The sequence below is a fragment of the Saccopteryx leptura genome, chromosome 12 (assembly GCF_036850995.1).
Source record: "Saccopteryx leptura isolate mSacLep1 chromosome 12, mSacLep1_pri_phased_curated, whole genome shotgun sequence".
Classification (NCBI taxonomy): domain Eukaryota; kingdom Metazoa; phylum Chordata; class Mammalia; order Chiroptera; family Emballonuridae; genus Saccopteryx; species Saccopteryx leptura.
In genome coordinates, this window is record NC_089514.1 from 53,281,762 (window position 1) to 53,295,271 (window position 13,510).

Below are 13,510 nucleotides of genomic sequence, written 5' to 3' on the forward strand. Positions count from 1 at the left end.
TCCTACTCCACCCTATTTATTCTGAGAACAGAAATTTATTTCCTACAGTTATGCCAGATTGATTTCTCAGGTGAAAGGTATTTGAGATATGCATGTTTGTTATATGTGTATTAGGGAGATGGGAGAGGAAAAGTCTGGGGAGGTTTTTGGGAAAATTGTGACCTGAATATGCTACTCAGAAAAAAAGAAGAGCATGAAAATAAACAATTTTTATTTAATTGTCCTGTTCTAAATCCCAGTAACTTATTTCCAAAAAAAAAAGCAATATTTTGGTGCTGGGAAAGAAATGTAATCTTTATTTGCAAAGGTCAAATGTCCAGGAGGAGAAGATGCCATAAATGAGGATATTAGTTAGGACAAGACATTAAAGGAAGCTGTAAGTGAAGAACTGGGAGATTAGCCTAGTGACAAAGGAAGTGAAATACTTGAAAGTATATGCCATAAAATGAGGGCAAGGCCCCCTGTTGATTCTGGTGGGAGTACTTTAGATCAAAGCTCACTGAGGATGTGAAAACACTGCAAAAGTTTTTAATGCTCTATGTCATCATCTGTTTAAATTTTCTTCAAAGTCTTTTTTTATACTTTACTGCATCTACAAAAAATAGAATGGAGCCTAAGATTTAGTTGGTAGTCAATAAATATGTGTTAAGTGAACAAGTGAATGAAAAACATAGTAAATGAATAAAAAGATATGAGAATGAAACCTTTAAGTTTAGCATATCTTTAAGAGTTTCATGGGAAAACACGATATATAAAATATAATTCTCCCCATAGTAAAAATAATAGTCACATATGTTTAATAAATAATCTGTACCAAACACTATAGTAGATGTAACAAAATAATATTAATATTTTTTATAATCTTGTCATTCATTAAAGTAAATATCGTAAGCTTCTTTTAACAAAAGAGCTCTTCTTTTTATAGATATGCAAGATCCCTTGATCCAATAGCATTTATGAGAACAAAGATCCATGTTTTTGAGTCCACCTATGAATACTTTGCACATGTAGATAAGAGATCATCTCTAAGTTAATGGTACTTCGATCATGATATGCTTATATATTTAACTCTGTTATATATCTCTATGGCTTTATATTAACTAAAAAACCATAGTAAATATGCTTTTTACATAACAACCATCACACTTTTCAGGACAGCTATATTTTCAGTATATAATTATACTAATTTATGTATTCAGCGAAATACATTCAACATTTTAAAAACATGGTTACTCTTTTGCATTAAATTATTTTTCTAAGAAGAAGAGGAAAAAATCTATATTCATATCAGTAACTTTAGCTATATCTGTAAATTTATTTAGAAATATATTTGTCTACAAATATATAAGTGATGAAACAATCTTTTTACAGTATAAACAGTAGTAATTTTTAATCTTAAACCAATTTTTAAATTCACAATCCTGGTAGATTGGCTTAATGAATGGAAAACATCTAAATTATTTTTTCCTGTTTATATTCCATCAGTCTTACTAGTCAGATGATATCTCACAAGCTATAGACTAAGAGTATATAGATTCTCTCCAAGGGTTTATTCAGAATGTCCAGGTCAAACTTACAGAGAGAAAAGAATCTCATTGATGATGCATGGAAAGAGAAAAACGTGTTTAATTGTGGAAGAAATGAAAGGGACTGTCTTTAAGAAGATACGCTATTTACATATAAGTTATAAAGATACAGGTATTTGAAGATTTAGCATAAATAAATTATGGCAACTATACACTTTAGCAAAAGGAACTTTTTAATTACTTATAGTATCTTCCCTTTTTATTAACTCTTGGGCAATATTATTTTCCAACTGATTCGATTTTTTTAAGGATATTCCTTAATTTTAAAATATAATATATTATAAAATATGTGATGAAATGTGTGCTTTTTACCTAATCTCGTGGACCCCAAGAGGCAGTTGCAGGCAGAAATCTGGAAGTCCCAGTCATTTTCACTTAGAAAATATTATACTTAGGGCAGAATACAAGGTCAGGACGACTTCCTCAAAATTAGAAAATACAAGGCTCGAGAGCCTTTCATTTTTTTTAATCTTATTTTTATTAATTTTAATGCAGTGACATTGATAAATCGGGGTTCATATGTTCCGAGAAAACATCTCCAGATTATTTTGACCTCTGATTATGCTGCATACCCCTCACTCAAAGTTAAATTGTCCTCCATCACCTTCTATCTGGTTTTCTTTGTGCCCCTACCCTCCCCCCACTCTCTCCCTCTCCTTCCTTGCCCCCTCCCCAACCCTCCACCCCACTCCCTGTTACCATCACATTCTTGTCCATGTCTCTGAGTCTCATTTTTATGTCCCATCTATGGGACATATAGTTCTTAGTTTTTTTCTGATTTACTTATTTCACTCCGTATAATGTTATCAAGGCCCATCCATGTTATTGTAAATGATCCGATGTCATCATTTCTTATGGCTGAGTAGTATTCCATAGTATATATGTACCAAAGCTTTTTAATCCACTTGTCCTCTGATGGACACTTGGGCTGTTTCCAGATCTTCGCTATTGTGAACAATGCTGCTATAAACATGGGGGTGCATTTCTCCTTCTGGAACCATTCTATAGTGTCCTTGGGGTATATTCCTAAAAATGGGATGGCTGGGTCAAAAGGCAGTTCAATTTTCAATTTTTTGAGGAATCTCCATACTGTTTTCCACAGAGGCTGCACCAGTCTGCATTCCCACCAGCAATGCAGGAGGGTTCCCTTTTCTCCACATCCTCACCAGCACTTATTCTGTGTTGTTTTGTTGATGAGCGCCATTCAAACCGGTGTGAGGTGATATCTCATTGTGTTTTTTTTTTAATTTATAAATAAATTTTTATTTTAATGGGGTGACATCAATAAATCAGGGTACATATATTCAAAGAAAACATTTCAAGGTTATCTTGTCATTTAGTTCTGTTGCATACCCATCACCCAAAGAGAGATCGTCCTCCGTCACCTTCTATCCAGTTTTCTTTGTATCCCTCCCCCTCTTCCTCCTTCCCTCCCCCCACTCCCCGTAACCACCACTCTCCTGTCCATGTCTCTTAGTCTCGCTTTTATATCCCACCAATGTATGGAATCCTGCAGTTCTTGTTTTTTTCTGATTCACTTATTTCACTCCGCATAATGTTATCAAGATTCCACCATTCTGCTGTAAGTGATCTGATGTCATCATTTCTTCTAGCTGAATAGTATACCATGGTGTATATGTGCCCCATCTTCTTTATCCAGTCTTCTATTTTTTTTACAGTGATTAAAAGCCTTTAAGCAAACTCTTGGCCAATATAGCAAGAATCCATAAAAGAGTAGTGTCCTTAACATGTTCACCAAGTCCAAGTTGGCCCCATCACTATGCCAAATCCCTGAAAAATGCAACCAACCACAGTTCAGTCTGTTAGGAGCTGTCACAGGGAGCAGGAGTCCAGGAAAAGTCCACACAGGAAAAGTCCGCATGGCGCTGGAATTGTTGTCACCATTCTATACTTTGCAGCTCATGTCCAAGTCCCAATGACAGCTGCTTCTAGCTGGTAATGATTCAGGTAGACTGGAAAAGCCATTTGCAGCATGCGTGGATATGGAGCTTCTGTTCTCCTCTGCCTGGAGAGATGAGACCAGGTTGCTTTTCCCTGGAGCTCTGCGACTGTGGCATGGTAAAGAGAACCTTGGGATACACTAAGCTGGGTGGCGAAGGTAGATTCATAATAGAATTTAGCAAAAGGGGGAAAGAGAGCTCTAAATTAGGAGTAGGTCCCAGCCTGAAATATGAGTGGGGCATTGAGGTAGGAGGGATAAAGGAAACACTATATATTAAGCAAAGCAGCAGAAAATAGGACTATCAACACCCACAACAGAGATCTTTTGGGGAAGAATAAAAAACCTGACTATTCAGGCAAAACATAGTTAAGTGGCCCTTGTGCACATGAGATCAGTTTACCTGCTTCTTGGAAGAAATACCCTAGGCTCATCCACAGTATCATAGATGGGGCCAACGGCCCTGGGCACCTTCAGCCTTCAGGGGCCAACCCCAGCTTTCTGGGCAAGGTTAGGTCATAGGTGGCTGGAGTAGGGCTGGAAGAGACTGAACCTTCCCTTAGAGGAGCGAGGGGGAAGCCTACCTTTGAGTGTCCCTGTTTCCTCACAGCAGAGGCATGTAAGCCTGGCAGGCTTTAGCTCAATGACCTTCCTTTCCACTATTGAAGCAGGACCCAGATGGCATCCTATGAGACCCCTTTGGGGCGTTGGAGCCTTTAAGGGTGTATCCTAAAAGCTGGTAGTTCCCCTGATCTCTATTGGGCTTTTTCTGCCTCTAGGTATCTTAAAAGCCATGCTCAGAAGATCTCGCTGAGGGGTTTGAGGATCCCCATCTGCCTATATAAATCTTTTCCATATATCTGGAGCTATTTGGAAAAAGACAAAACAATGTTATTAGCTGGATCTAATAAAGAAGGTAGTAGTTTGAAGGCGAAAAAGATTTGGTGTCTCCTGTTCATCAGCATTCCAAAGAAATGTAAATTTTTTTTTAAGTAAAAAACATGATATGGTAGACCCATAGGAGTTCCAGGATATGACTACCCCCTCTTAATTTTTTTTTAAATTAACCTTAAAATGTTTGCTGAGTACACTTTAATAATACCTTAACTTTAAAGATTGTAAGCATGACAAAATACAGTAAATGCTTTTGCTCCATATGCAGGAGCATTTTCAGTTAAGCCAGTTTAGGAAATCCAATAATAGAACAATGCATACAGACAATGACCGATAGCATGCTTAGCAGCCTCTCCTGTTCTGACAGAGGTTACTATAGATCCGGAATATGTATCCACTGTAGTGTGGACATACGACTGTTTGCCAGATGAAGGTATATGAGTAACATTCATCTGCCAAAGTTGTCCTGGTAGGGGTCCTTGAGGATTAACTCGAAATGAAGGGCAGTATAGGACCCCTTGGACAGGATTTCCCCATCTGCCATGCTGCTTCCCGAGAAAGTTGAAACTGTTTACACCAGGCTGCAGCGTTCTGGTGATGAATAGTATGAGACTGACTTGCTCAGTCTGTCATGGTTGCTCCATATAATTTTCTTTTGGGTAGTTTGATCAACAAGGGCATTTCTAGGCCCTGGCCGGTTGGCTCAGTGGTAGAGCATCGGCCTGGTGTGCAGGATTTCTGGGTTCGATTCCCAGTCAGAGCACACTGAAGAAGCGCCCATCTACTTCTCCACCTCTCCCCCTCTCCTTCCTCCCCGTGTGGTTTTAATTTGCATTTCTCTAATGATTAATGATGTTGAGCATTTTTTCATATGCCTATTGGCCATCTACACACTGGGAGAACATATTTGACAATATGTCTGATAAGGGGTTAATAACTAAAATTTATAAAGAACTTGTAAATCTCAACACCAGGAAGACAAACAATCCAATCAAAAAATGGGCAAAAGAAATGAGAGCCTTTCATTTTAATGTTGGCAATAAGACATGTGGTATTTTACTGTCTTTGAGTTATGTTTTGCTTCCCTTGTTGGGATAGTTCATACCATGTGTGCCTCTGTAGCTATAAAATGGGTCTAATTAAAGTACTTAATACATAGTTTGTTGCAGTGGTGGGATTCAAATAATTTAACACCAGTTCTCTGCCCTAATGACTGTTTATAAGTATAAAAAAAGATATACTGAAAGGTAGTTTATTATTTCATGCATTTAATACTTATCTTTATTATATGCGGCTTAAGTGTCTGTTTGTCACCGATAGCTTATTGGTTGCTTGCATAACTGTACTAGCCAATGGGGTGAAGTTGCCATGGCATTTAAATAGTCCCGCCTTCTGGCATGCCACCTCACAAATTGAGGTTAAAGATTGGAGCAATTATTATGCTGTTAAGAAATCTTAACACCAGAAGAGGTCTTTGCAATGGTACAAGACTAGAGGTTCTCCAATTGAAAAATAATGTCATAATAGCTAAGTCTTTGACTGGCTCCTCTAAAGGTGAAATACATGTCATTCCAAGACTTGATTTGGCTCCATCTCAAACAGGGTTGCCGTTTCAATTGAGACGTAGACAATTTCCTGTAAAACTTGCCTTTGCTATGACCATCAATAAGTCTCAGGGCCAAACGCTTAAGTGTGTTGGCATTTTTTTTACCTGAGCCTGCATTTGGACACGGTCAACTTTATGTTGCCCGTTCAAGAGTTCGTGAAAGAACGGACGTAAAATTAAAAATAAATGATGGTCCTCTGCAAGGCGAGCTTAAAAATGATGGAAAGACCTACACAAGAAATGTTGTGTACAAAGAGATCTTTGACATGTGAATTAACATTTTATTATTTAAATCACCTTTATTTATTGAGCTAGCGGTGGCTCTTAAGAAATGTACCGCCAGTGGTTTCCTTCATTGCACTCTACTTTAAGCAATTAAGCAAGTAGAAGGGGGAAACCCCATGGGGCAGTAAGCAAAGGGGTGTCCTCGCCGCCTGCCCTGGGTAATTCAGTTTGAATTAGCAGACACCTTTTCACAAATCATTTTAATTACAATTTATAATATCTAGAACAGCGGTCATTTCATATGACTGCCGGGCTTTCTAGTATAAGAATAATAAAAGAGGTACACAAAACTGTATTGTTACAAGAAAATGTTTTAAAATATTAATGAAAAAATATTAAATAATACCTAACAAAAACAATCAAACTGTTGTTTAAGATATTTTTATATTGCTTCTTGATTGGTGTCTGCTACTGCAATTTTTTTTTCACCTATGGACGGAATGAATGTTATTACTGAGGAGCCACTGAGCCACTTCACCCGCAGGTGTTGTAAGGTACCAAAAACTACAGAATTAATATTAATATTTTAAGAGGCTTGGAGAATATTTTATTAATTTGGGTTAAGGTGTGCTGAGAAATTGTGAGAATAGTCTCTGTACTGTGTGATTGGCATAGTCAGGATGGCCCTTGGCATTGTATTGTAAATGCAAAGGGGAGGAAAACATGGATCCCCAGACATTCCACCACACCTGTGGGGAGAGGGGTGAATGGCTAGCCTGGTGCAGGGAGAGAAAAGCCAAAATAAACTTTTTCTTATAACAATGAGCCATTTGCAGGCATTTGTCCCCACAGAAACTACCTCTCCTATGTAAATGCGTGTAGTTAACACGTGTGACTCTGGACAGAGAGATAGCAGATAAACACTAGATAATATAGGAATGCCTTTTAATATGTAAAAGATATCTTTCTGCCATTGTGTTGACTTGTAAATTTTGTTTTCTCCAAAATAATGTATGGCTTGCAAATTGAACATGGTCCTATCATGTTAAAGGACATATAACTATAACCAATAGTGGTAAGGGGCTCCTAATTACAATTTTTGCTTCTGTACTTCCCACTTACAAAACTATAAAAACTAAGTAGAACAAAGGGCCGGCGCGTTCTCCCTCAGGTTTCTGTTTGGAGTTGCCACCACTTGCAAGCTAGACAATAAAGCTTTGGTGAGTAACGATGGACTTTGTTCGTGTCTTCAATGTTTTGGGTCCCTCCGGATTAGGATTAACAATTACAGACACTTAGAATATGCTGTTGTGCAGATGAATGTTAAAAAAGAGTAAGGAATGTAAATTTGTGATTTCTACACCGGGTGGCTGCCCAGTCACCCAACTTAGAGAGAACCTGAATATAAGTGCCATTTTAACAACTAGTTCACCAACTTCAACAAAAAATTAGGTGTCAGTTCTGCCGAACCGGTGCGAACTGGCTGAATCCCACCCCTGGTTTGTTGTGAGGATTAAACTAGTTAATATATAAAACATTTATAACATGACTGGGACATGTGTTTATTGTTATTTCTCTCTCTCTCTCTCTCTCTCTCTCTCTCTCTCACATACACACACACACACACACACACACACACACACACACACACAGAGACACACAGCCTTTAATAGTTATCTCTAGATATAATGTTCCATACTTCTTATTTTTTGCATCAGTATTTTCTTACAGTATTTGACAGCAGGTAATCAATCCTACATCTCTTTAGTGTTTATTAAAAAGAGAATGCATGTTAGATATATACAATAATAATAATTATGAATCTTGGTTCTAAAAAGAAATAAGGCATTCCAATATAAACTAATTAACAATCAGTGAACTTTTTTTTTGAATAGTGTTAGAACTGACAGTGAATAATGAAAACAAAATCTGACATATCTGAAATGTATCATAAATGTAAAACATAGCATAAACTAATTTCTTTTTAAATGAAAGTCATAAACAAATTATAAATGAGTAAACATTATCACCACTTCCACTAAAGAAAAACATGAATGATTGACCCTCAACTACTGTTGACATTATACTATTTTTTCTTTTTCTTGTATTAATTTAGTCTTCATTTTTGTTTTAATCAGATAATGAATATTTTACATGTTCATTCATCTGTCTTCCTGCCAATGTAAACTTACTAATATCTTCAAAAATCTTCACATAGATGGAATACTGAATTCTGTGTAATGATTTCAGAATGTGTTAGGAAGAATGTAAATATTTGACTTGATTAAATAATAACCTCAAGCAAACTACTTGGGGGGCCTACAACAATTTGAATAACTCTTTGCCCTGTTCTTTTTAATTTTTCTGAATAGTGATGCATTTTGCTTTTGGCTAAAGATGCCAGTAGAAGAGCCAAACTTCTACAGGAAAAGTTACTCCTGTGGTTTTTTGCTGGCTCCTGTAACAGCAATAAATTCAGGAATATCAGATATATTAAGATAACGTATTTTCATTAAATTTCTAACTCAATTGTGGATCCATGTGGTTCAGATAAAATGCATTCATGTGCAAAGATCTGAGATGCTCATCCTAACCAAACTGAACTCTAGTGCCCTGGAGCATTATTCATTATGAGAATGAGCCACAGTCATGCCTACAAACAACCCCAAACCCAGTTTTTCATTTGCAGTGGGGAGGCTATAGGAGCTCTTCTTTAGACTGTGGAACACTGACTCACTGGAGCCAGGACACACTCAGTCTTCTCCATCTTTGTTTCACTCTGCAGTGGAAATTTAGATACCAAGACAGTGTCTCTGGTAAGTTGCCTTGGGTCATAGAATCTCCATCTTGACTAGCTTGTTCCTAGGTTCTTATAAGAGTTGAAGTTGTCCAAGGTCCTCTCCCAATTTTTTAAACCAGTTTTTTTATGTGGCCTTTATTTTGAGTTTCTATGTCAGCCATCAGCCTACATGCTCATCTCCCTAGCAATCGTAAGGCTCTGCTGATGTCCCAGCCAAATAGCACCCAGTTCCAAGCCCAAAGTTCAAGATTTCTCCATAGTTTAAGATTTTGAGTTTTGTTTCGGAGTTTTCAAAACTTTAACTATTTCTTAGAAATTTTAAGAACTACCCCAGAAATGAGGGTTGATAAACAGCAAAGCTGAGTTTATAATGACATCTAATCATATTCATTTAATTCTAAAGTCCCTGTACATATTCTTTGTCCTATTGCATTTGCTCTAGCTGTGTCTCTCTGTACATGAATAAAAGAAGACAGTCTTCGAAGCCTAACCCCAGAATGGAGCTCTGCAACCCATGGGATCCCCCTTAGACACTGCCTAAAACTTGATCTTTAACTTAACATGAATCTACTGCTACCATGTATTGTTCTTTCCTTTAGGCATTGAGGGCCATACTACTCTGTTAACAGATAACCGTGCCTACTTAGTTGAAAACTTCCCTTCACATGGCTCTGTCTGCACTAATCACTTCAGCATAGTAATCTATACTAGTAATTGGTCTTTTCTTTGTCACCTCCCTAACCATCTTCCTGACCCAAACTCTTATCATTTTGCATCCTACAAGCAAGCAACTTTGCTTAATCAACACCCTCATGTTTAATGCACAAATATTATTGACGTATAAGCTATATATACTAAGTAGTAAAAATATTGCTATAGAATTGATGGATCAAGGCATCAATGATTTTTTTAAAGGCTAGACTAAGATTTGAACATAATTTAATTAGTTTTGGATAGGTCAAAGTAGTGTTTTATCAAACAGATTCTAGTATGTAGTATCACAGTAGCAGGAAAAGCAAAAGGTCATTGCAGTATTACTGAGTACAGGTGGGAATAGACATGAGAAGTGACTGAAAATTAAACCACTTTGGTGTGAGTCTGTAACTGTGGGATATGAAATCATTATATTTTGGCAATTTGGGGAATTTAGGTTTTTGAGTTAAGAACAATGGGGAAAAAAAGAATGACTTATGGATCATCTAGTGAGAAAGAGGTATTACCTGAAATTGAAATGAAGTGGGAGGCCAAATACAACTCAGAAATTAAGAGACATAATTGAAAAGAAACGTGAAGTGCCAACTGGCACACACACTGGAGGAAACTGCTTTGGCTGGTGAGTGAAAAAATAAGAATGATGAATTAGCTGAGACTTGGTCACCACAAGTCTTGTCAGAACACTTCAGGAATGTGGTGGATATTATCTTTATTGAGAATAAGAGTTTATTGAGAGCATTTATAACCTTAAATAGAAGCATCACTTAATTATTAATGTGCCTATTAAATCTCAGTTACAGATTGTTTATCATACACATAGAAATAACAGATATTTTAAGTAAATTATAGTTAAATTTAAGAAATTTATTTCATATTCTTTAATTAGATTTTCAATATGTTGAGTAAAAATGCCTATCCAATGAATTTCAGCTTTAGCAAAGGTATAATGGCACCTTTTAAAATAGTATGTTTTCAAAACACTTTTATTTCTATCTGACTCCCCTTCATATATGTGCTCGTGCGCGCGCGCACACACACACACAAATGTGTGATTTTCAACTTCCCAATGATAAGAATCATTAATTTTTTAAATTCCCAGGACTTAGTCCTTTTGCCTAACACTGAGTATATTTGTTAGTAAATAGTAATAAACTAAATCCTTTACCCAACCCAAGAAATTATAAGTATTAGATATATGTTAATATTTAATTTTTTATTAAATATTTGCATATTATACATTTGCTGAGAGAGTAAACTCTATTCTTCCTTTTAGAGCCCCAAGCTGGGATCAGCTAATTGTGAAGTTTGTTTGCTTTCCTACCTTCAGCTTGGGGACTACATGGTCTACAGTACAGGAGTGAACCCCAGATGGGCCAGGTGAAAACGAGGAAGAAAAATTCAAAGGGATACTTGAGTGCCTGCTTCCATCAAGTTTGAGACAAACTTCTGCCCTCCTTTCCTGTATTTTGCCTATATCTTTAGGGTAAGTAGACGTTGATTTGTGTACTTTTAACCCCAAAGTGTCCTTGACTTTCTTAGCTAGACAAGCATTCACTATCAGAGTTATGAACAATTTACAGTCCTTATTATTCTATCTTTTCTTTCCTTTCCAGGTAGAATGTCTGAATGGAAACAAAGGGGTAATTATTATAGGCTTAACCTAAATGTGTTCTGATTTACTTTAAAGAAAATCCTTTGCAAAGTTTGCTCTTGTAAGAAATATCAAATTACTGGAAATTCACCTCCAACTAATCATAACCTATCAGTGTTTCCACACCACTCTTGAGAATTGTGACACCAGCTCAAGAGAAATGAATGGCTTTAATTTGTACTGAAACACATGGCTAATCAATAAGCAGCATCAGTGACTCCTCTTGCTTACAAAGGGGGCTTTAGTGTACAACCAGTAAGTAAAGGGCTTTTCTTACTCTCCCTGAGCCTCCTTCACTCCCCCTGCCCTCTCTCCCTCTCATATTTTTGAAAATTCTTCCTTATTCCTTCTGGCATTCTGGATCATTAAACAGTCTGAAAATGTCACTGGTTATATATGTACACATATGCACACATACATCATGTATGCAGACATCCATACTGAATTGTTTAGCAATCTTTATCGTCCTACATGCCAGAACACTTTATTCTTAATTGGCTTAATTGTTGGAGTTAAAATGCTAATTATTTGACACATAAATTTTAAAACACATTTAAAGACAACCTAAGAAGTGAAGCCTAGCTTTGAAGTAATTTATCTCTGGACACAATACCCATGTCATTAGTTCATATGAACCCTGATCACAACTGGTCCAGAGAGAGGCACCTGAACTGATGGAGATTGGAATTATGTGAGGTTGGACTTTCAGCATTATAGAGATTTTTGAGCTTCCAGGGACCTACTTGAAATCTCCAATTGTAAAAATAATTGAATTTAAATCAAGAGATGTTAAGGGATTTTCTTAAAATAAAACTGCTAATTGATGGCAGAGTACAGGTCAGAATTGGGGACACATATCTCACAAGTTAACTTGCTTCTGTATCATGTTTTATGTTACAGTCTAAAATAATGTTAAGGAAATATTACATTATTGTTATTAACATTATTAAAGTTTGCACAAGCCTATCCATGTGGGGTTTTACTTTCTTTAAAAGAAAAAAGTTGGTTGTTTGCTTTTTCATTGCTATTTTCCTCTAGCAGAAAAATCTTTGGGCTAATATATTTACGTTAGTGTCTATGAAAAGATGTGTGCTTTTCTTTATCAACTTGCATAGAATTCAAGCACATTATAGTAATCATGTCAGAGTAAAAAGCAATATTTTCAAGGCAGCACAATTTAGCTTCTGAAAATACAGATAAAACATTTTCTTTATAATGCATTCATAGGGCTTCAAAACAAAAACATTTTTCTCCCCTACAAAACTTGTTGAGCAAGTGTGGTTTAAAGCAGGAGTATTTAGATGGAGAACATGATTTGGTATTCCCCTGAGGTAAGATCGGTTTTCAAAGAATTAAGCTTGAAAATCTTCTCAAATGGTTTACCTGCTTGTCTGACTGGCCATGACAGCCCAGGTGGCACTCTTAGTTTACTCTTCAGCTTGGGTGGGCTTGATTCTGCAGACTAGTTAGAAGAATTTTCATAAATTATTTTCCTTTAAAAATGTGCTCTTGGCATGACAGGAAAAAAAAGATTCAAACACCTGTGTGCCAAATACGAGTCTCATGCCTGCAGAATCTTTGCAGCCTATCCCACAATCAGACCTTTATTTGACCGGCTGTGCAAGAGGATACAACTGAAGGGGGTGAACCAAGGGAAGAAGACAAAATGGAGAAATAAATCTCATTCTCTTAGTTACTCCCAGCGGGTTTGAATAGCTCCAACTGGTTTGGATGTACTTTGCTCTTTTGGGGGTTTGAGCCATAATTATTTTTTTGTTTCTAATCTTATATTCATGCATCCTTTATTGTTTGGGTTTGCTTGCCTGTTTGTTAAATTTTAGGGATACATTAGGACCATGTTATTTTTAGGTGAATAAAAAACTTGAATATATTAAACCTTAAAAGTCTATTAACAGAAAAAAGTTAAAAAGAGAAATAGGAGAATCATGGGTTATTAACAGAAATTTTATTTCATGAGTTCTAGCAACAGGAAAATTTCTATAAAATGCACTTTTAGGTAGATTGCTTCTCTTAATCACTGGGGTTCACTGAGTCAGCTGGAAATAGGTTGGTA

General features: G+C 36.5%; 1 protein-coding gene across 1 annotated transcript in view; it reads right to left on the bottom strand.

Moving 5' to 3' along the window:
- Nucleotides 1-13,510, bottom strand: part of SEMA3A (semaphorin 3A) — a 612,798-nt gene that overhangs the window by 323,264 nt on the left and 276,024 nt on the right. The gene's annotated exons all lie outside the window — the stretch shown is intronic.